Consider the following 7727-nt stretch of genomic DNA (forward strand, 5'->3'; position numbering starts at 1 on the left):
AAACAGGTTTAGGGTTAATTCTATTGATTACATGTTAGTCAGAAAGCGCACATGAATACGATCAGAATAAAGTAGAGGCCTATTATTAGGGCAGTTTCAATCTCTTTTAGGTTGGATTTGTACCTTCATCCCCGAACTACCAATCATGGTTCCAGATCTATTGGAGTTGACGATCTCCTGGATCGTTAAGAGGTGTAACCTTCACCTCGTGAACGGTTTACAAGTTCCTAAAACTTGTTGGCGACTCTTTTGCTCTAACTTCCTTCCCTTTGGATGCCACCGTACTTTAGTGTATGATCACAGTGGGGTTCAAGTTAGGGATAATTAATGCTTGAAATATTCCCTACAGTAGTTTATCGGTCAGGGATTTCATATATAAAGGAGGTGGACATTGAGTTATCTGGAGGGAACGACGGGGATCTCAGACGTGCAGATGTGTTACTTTATTCCCGGGATCATGGTCGCGATGTGTGTGTTGACTTGAAAGGGTCTTCTCCATTGACACATTCTGGGCTTTCTGACTTTGTTCCTGGACAGGTAGTGACTAATGCGTCCAATTGAAAGTGGGTCAAGTACGAATCCAGTTGTCGAGTAACAACAACAACAACAACAACTGCAACAACAACAACAGCAACAGCAACAATAGCAACATCAACAGCAACAACAACAACAACAACAACAACAACAACAACAACAACAACAACAATAATAATAATAATAATAATAATAATAAACGGTAGGTTGCTTCCACGTTATTTTCCATCAGTTTTTCACGGCGAAGTACCGTTGGATTAAGGACATTCAGAGGCGGCGACTCATTTCCAGGCGAAATACAGGCGGATTCCGGCGGAATTCTGGTGCAGTTTGGGGTGCATTTCAGGCTGCTTCTCGTGCGTTTTTTCGTGTCCGATTTCTGGTTTTTTCTGCCATTTGTAAGGCGATTTAAATCAGGTTTTCCTGCGTCCTTTATGAGGTAACAAAATCGGGTTTTTAATAGGACGCTTAACGTTAGTTTATGGTGCTGTTTGTGGTCTGGATTTGGCAGTTTTTGTGCATTTTAGGGGCTGTTTTTTGATAAGTTTGGGTGCAGTTTAGTGATCCGTTGTGGATTCAGTTTGGTGGTCCGTTTAGGTTCTATTCGGGTGCAGTTTTTTTACTCGGTTTTGAAGCGGTTTTCTGGTCAGCTGTGATCCAGTTTTGGGGTGGTTATTCCGCGACCATTTACAACAAGTTTCGAGCTCATTTTCCCAGCGACTTTTTCACGCTTCTATTTCAGCATTTTGGAGTGTTTTTTAGTGCAACGTATGATCAGTTTCGGAGTGTAGGCGTCGCTCAAAGTGCACCTACGTTAAAAGCATGTGTGAATATGCTTGGCACTCGTAGGAAGTGGGAATTGATATAATACGATTAGGGACAAAGCAAAGTAGGGAGCCGCCAACAAGTTTTTAAGGAACTTGTAAACCGTTCACAGATCATAAAAGGCAACCACGAATAAGGGACAACGATAGGCAACAACGATTGACTCGTGAGGGTTACACCCCATTCATAATCCATGAGATTACTAACTCCATATGGTTCTGAACCACGAAAGAAGGATCAGGGATGATGGTACGAAGTGAGTCATGGAGTCACATTGGCCCGTTTGGCCTCTACTCGATTCTTATAGTGAAAAGTAATTCCTGCGATCTCAAAGGCATGCAAATAAAGATTCAATTCGCTCTAAGCTATTATTAAGCTAAATTGGTTGATTATTAATGCAACTGTAGACACCCATTTGTGTCTCCCCAAAACCAAACCCAGTGATGAGTACCTTTCACGTGGAATCATAATCGAATGAATCGAAAGTGTGGAAAGTTTAGTGTTGTGGAAAGTTTTAATTTCTTTTCTCTTCTCTCTATTTTTGAAAACTTATTTTAAGAAAACATCCAATCCAGTTTGGTTGGTCCATGATATAGGTCCAATAATAGTGTAGTTGGATGGGGCTTGACAAGATCTTTCCAACGATATATTATAAGCCCAATTCCGATGAGTATTGAGGAAGTTATGGCCAATTTACCAAACTGGGCCCGGTTTGAGCCTTATATGCGGTCCAATGATCTAGGGGAGGGCCTAATATGATTTATCATTCCTAATGCAATTAGGAATGGTTTTAGTCTTCTAGATTCTTCTAAAAGGTTCTTTTCATTCCTAATTCAATTAGCATTGATAAATTGACTTTTGTTGACTTTTCAGAGTTTTTAATTAAAATCAAAGAGCATTTTTGAGGAAAATACGATTTTATCCTCATGTACGGTAATTTTTATCTGATTTTAGAAAACGCGTCAAAACAGGGTTAGCGCCTAACGCCAGGCATTGGCGCCTAGCGCTAGCATTGGCGCCTGGCGCTAAGCCTGGCGCCAATCAGCCAACGTTGGCGCCAGCTCTGTTTCACGTGCGCCAATGCTCTGTTTTGATAATTTTATCTTTTTGGCTGATTTCTCTATAAATAACGTATTAAAAATTCCGTTTTGATCAACAATGAGTTTTCAATTATATTCACCTACAACCAGTTTTCATTCGTAATCATCAATTCTCACATTCGCTAATCCATCTCTCCATCTCTTTCTTTTTCTAAACTTGCTTTTCAAATACAAAATTCCGCATTCATTATATCTAGATACATCTAGCCATATTCGAAGTTGTCTTCGCCCTAGACGTGAAAGGTTTAATTTCTGAGGGTTTGGTCCCAAATCTCTCTTTCAATTATTTAATTTAATTGTATTGTTTATATTTTCCTTAAAGTTACTAACGTGTGTATTTTGTTATTAGAAAGAGGTACGAAGTATCAAAGTAAGTACTTTAATGGTTTTATTGTTATTATGATATAGAAATCATGTTTAAATTGTTATTATGATATTCCTATTATCATGTCTAGGGTAATTTTAATATCAAGTATGATTAAAATTGTGATGTTTCCTATGTTCTTCCTAATATTTATGATTGTTAGTATCATGTTAGGGTTAAAGATTTGATTTTTATTGCTTAGTGACATGCTAGGGTTTGTTATTAATCTTGTTAGTATCATGCCTAGGATCTTGCTATTATTATGCTTTAATATTAACATGAACATGATTATGATTATAATTGTTATTATGAATATTATTATTATTATTATTATTATTTTGATGATGATTATTTTATTTATGATGATTATTATTATGATTATTATGATTGTTTTAATTTATTTTTTATTATGATTATAATTTTATGATGATGATTATTTATATTGCTTGATATTATTTATTTATATTGCTTGATCACACCTTTTATGCATGTTTAAAGGGAATTGCTACTTGTAATTACGCTTAATAAGATAATTAATAATCTTGTTTAGGGTTAATTATGATTATAATTTCAAGTGATTGCCAATAATAGATTTATTTGTGCATAAATATTCAACCAACATAGATAAACAGGTTTAGGGTCACTAGTACAAAATTGGGCTTAAGTAACACTCATTGGTAACACAAAGAAAAATTTTGGATTATTTGATTTTTACGTAACACTTTTGTAACATTGTCGTATTAAGTAACATTTTTTGGAACACATTAATATTATGTAAGACTTTACAGTAGTATTTTAATATTAGGTATCACTTAGTTGTAACATTTAATTTATGCTCAATCCTTTTTATTTTTTTCTTTATTAAATATTTTTTTCTTCTAATCTCATTGTAGAAAAAAATGAGTGGTACCCTTTATTTTTTTTTTTTATTTTTTTAAACTTCTCATTCTATTCCATCTCCTCCTCTCATTCTTGCTCAAATACCCGTTCTCTCTCTGAATGAGTTTAGATTATACAATTAATGGAGTCGCCTTCATCACTAGTAGCGTCATCCTCTGAATCATCATCATCGATCAATGCCATCATTTGAATAACAAGCAACATCATCAAATGAATCGAGAGCGAAGGATTCACAGCATACGGTACTACAACGGTGTTCATTACTTCATTATATCTTTAGTTATACAGTTCATCAATTCATTATTGCCTCGCGAAATTCATCACAAAATCAGTATTTTTCTTTCAATTTGTCATCTAGTGTTTCAATTGTCACAAATTCGCCATCTGGGGTTTCAATCGTCACAAAATCACAAAACCAGTAGCCCAGTTGAACTAGTCATCTCTGATTTCATCTAATTCGCACTTCCAATCAGGTATTCTTCCTAATTTGTGAAATTAAGGCTTGTTTCTCAGTGAAATTAAAGGAAATTTTCTTAGCACTTCAACAAATCAGAGAAAAAGCTTTAAAAGACGGTCAAACAAAGAAAGAGGAGCCGATTTCTAGGTTTGGTTTGTTTTTCTTCTTCAATAGTTGATTTTTTTAACTATATCTATAACATCTGGAATTTTTACATTGTTGGACTTCATTTATGTTTTAATCGCAATTATCAGCAACATTAGACTATGAGTTTTTCTATCAAGATGTTGGATGTCAACATCATAGCTTCTTAATTTATTGTTCATGTTAATTATATTAAATTCTTCCATCATGCAATTTGACTGCATTTAAATTTTGCATGAAATTAGTCATAAAGTTTGATGAGAGTAGTAAATTGACATTTGAGTTAAATTCTATGATTCTGACAGAGTATTTTTAGAATTTCAGGCAAGTTTTTGCATAGGCAATGACAAAGAGTTCAAAGGAGGTATCAACCAATACCAAATTTAAAGGTTTATATAATTGTCAATCCACTATACTCTTTACTCTTATATGCTTTATAAGGCAAATAAGTAGTTGTGAAAATTACTACTGATTTGAACCTTGATTGTGTAATGTGTGTAAATTGGCCATTTAAAGAGGTATATAATTGGAATGGGAGTTTTATATCTACGCTTGGCGGTTTGGGTGCTGGTAGTTGCTACTATATAAGTGACAATTATTTCTGAAATTTTATTTTTACTCATTGCTTGTATGTTGCTGCTTGTTAGCAACTTAGCATATCAAGACTACTTGAAACATTGGTTGTATAGTATAAGTCTAAACTCTAATTACGACAAGTATATAAACCATTGAATTCTGGTTGAAAGGTACATAGTACCTATTCCTTTAGTTGATTAAATTGCATGATGGTGTGGATCAGATTCTCATTAACCCCTTGATATTTTCTAAAAAGCTTACGAAAGTCCTAGTTATTTTAACTACTGCAGTAATTCAAGATAGACTTATGAGTAAAATAGTATATCTAATTAAGATCATACTAATATCTACTATTTTTTTTAAAAAAATCTCACCTTAATTTAATTTCTTATGTTATTTAGTAGAATTTAGAGTAGTTTGCATAAGCACATGAGTTTGCTTAAGCACATGAATTTGCATAAGTGGAGTAAGGAAAAGTGGGAGGAGGAAATGAATAATGTGGTGTTGTTTGATAATGATACTAGCTGAGTTGTTGCTAATGAAGTAACCATTCTGAGTGTTTCTGGTACGCTTTCTTTCAATTTTCATATTCTCTCTTTTGAATTTTGAGTTTAAATTTAAGATATTTATTAGTGATTATTGATTTAATTTGGGAATTTTGATCGATCAGATTATTTAGCTTAGGATATAATAGGATTTTGAAATGTATAATAGAAAAATATACATGGGTTTGTTAATGAGTGAAAAGTATATGCTAACATGAATAATTCTGTAATTATATAGTTATTTTTAGATGGGCGTGAATGGAAAAGGAACGATTATGGAAAACTTCTATTCTAAATTTGTTTGACAGTACACCAGATTTTCTGTTCAAATATTTTTCTAGCATATAACTATTCAAAATTTTGTATTCAGGATTAATATGTTAGTTAAGGTCTCAATTACATAGCTCATAAATTTTTGTATATATTTCTCGACCTTGATCATGTGCAGATGAAGCTCTAATGGCTATCACATTGTATGTAGACATTCATTACCCCGTAGCGGGATAAACCAGGTTGTTCATGATTAGCAATCGATTAGCTATTAGGGGCTACAAGAATCTATTTTTTCACATTAGCGTATGGGTTCCTGAAGTCAAAAGTTTTACGGGCTTTCCTAGTCTGGCTTGGTTTCAATTGTTTTTGAACTGGTGGCAATGCTTAGAGAAGCCTCCCATTATCGAGATATTCTTCCAAGAATATACTCCAGTATATTCCCTTGATTATTCTGCTCCACTCACCTCTATCTCTATCAATTTCTCTCTTAAATGATTATTTGAGCTGAGCTCTCTAATAATAATGGTGATCAAGAACATCGACAGCAGGGCTCGTAAAAGACTGGCATAAAGTATTATCTTGATTAATTATGCTGGTCACGTGGTTCTTGAACCTGAGTCTCCTCCTTTTGGACCAGTTTCTGAGCTATCCATTGATCTATTCAGAAATTATAATCATGCTAAGGTATAACTTAATTTCCTTTTTTGTTGGCAGGACATAACAACCCTATATACAGTATTCTTTATCCAATCTACTAACAAAACTTTTGAAGCTATAAAGGCAATGTTTTTCATTCTTATTTGCGGGCTGTCATTCTGATCTTTAACTAAGATGATAGTGATCTTATAAAGTCTTATACTGTGGATAATTGTAGGTCTTTAGATCTGAGATTGTAGTGAATAATTAATTAACTTTCTGTTTAAGTGTGCTTAGCATCTCCATTTTATCTGACGAACCTTGTACTGATGCACTTGTGTATGCATTCCAGGGGATGTGACTCCCATCTCAAACAGCCAGTACTTGCAGAAAGGGAGGAACAGAGGAAGGAGAAGGTTGTAAATAATCGTGTTTTAACACTACTTATGTTGTGCCTTACTGATACTTAGCCTTAAGCATTGTATATATATTTTTTTATTTTTTGTGAAATTGTAATATTACAAGCATTTATTAATAAAAATATCTAAGTATATATATATAATGGTTTGTTTATCATAGTTACTATTTTTTTAGGCATAGAGGGTAAACCGATGCCCTTAACGGCCCATGAACCAGTGTCTATAACCTCTATCATGGGCGACCCCCAAAAAGGCGATTAAATCAGTGCCCTAAGCCGGTTTTGAACCGGTGTCCATTGTACATTACTTTGAATAAAGTGATAAATAAAGACAAATATAGTGATACTATATGTCAAAAGATGATTAAAAAATGATACTTAACAATCAACCAAGTGTTACATTAGTTTGCAAAAGTGTTACACAATGTCAAATAAAGTGTTACTATATGATTGAAAAATGTTACTAAAGATAAGCTAGTGTTACATAAGAAATAAAAAGTAACACTCTAAAAATGATACTAATAATATAAAAAAGTGTTACATAAGAGGGCTTATAGTAACACTTTTAAAAGTGTTACCACACGTTGCCCAAAGTGTTACATAAGACCATAGGTAACATGGGCGGATGTATCATCCACTAAAGTGTTACATATTGTCTATAATAACACTTTTATCACTTTATGTAACACTATTTGGGTGTTACTTAAAGTTAGTTATTTACTAGTGGGTTAATCCTATTGATTGTATGTTAATTAAAAAGCGCACATGAATACGATCTGAACAAAGTAGAGGCCTATTATTGGGACAGGTTCAATCTCTTTTAGGTTTTGTACCTTCATCCCCGAACCCTTATTTGGTTCTAGACCTTATGGAGTTGACGATCTCTTGGATCGTTAAGGGGTGTAACCTTCACCCTGTGAATGGTTTACAAGTTCCTAAAACTTGTTGGCGACTC

General features: G+C 33.8%; 1 long non-coding RNA gene across 1 annotated transcript; it reads left to right on the forward strand.

The window, feature by feature from the left end:
- Positions 1–3610: 3610 nt before the first annotated feature.
- LOC110735254 lies at positions 3611–6911 on the forward strand. The gene is made up of 2 exons (XR_002514036.1): positions 3611–3965; positions 4082–6911. It is a non-coding gene; the product is annotated as an uncharacterized LOC110735254 (long non-coding RNA).
- The last annotated feature ends 816 nt before the right edge of the window (positions 6912–7727 follow it).

The sequence above is a fragment of the Chenopodium quinoa genome, unplaced genomic scaffold, assembly GCF_001683475.1.
Source record: "Chenopodium quinoa cultivar QQ74 unplaced genomic scaffold, ASM168347v1, whole genome shotgun sequence".
NCBI classification, from domain to species: Eukaryota; Viridiplantae; Streptophyta; class Magnoliopsida; order Caryophyllales; family Amaranthaceae; genus Chenopodium; species Chenopodium quinoa.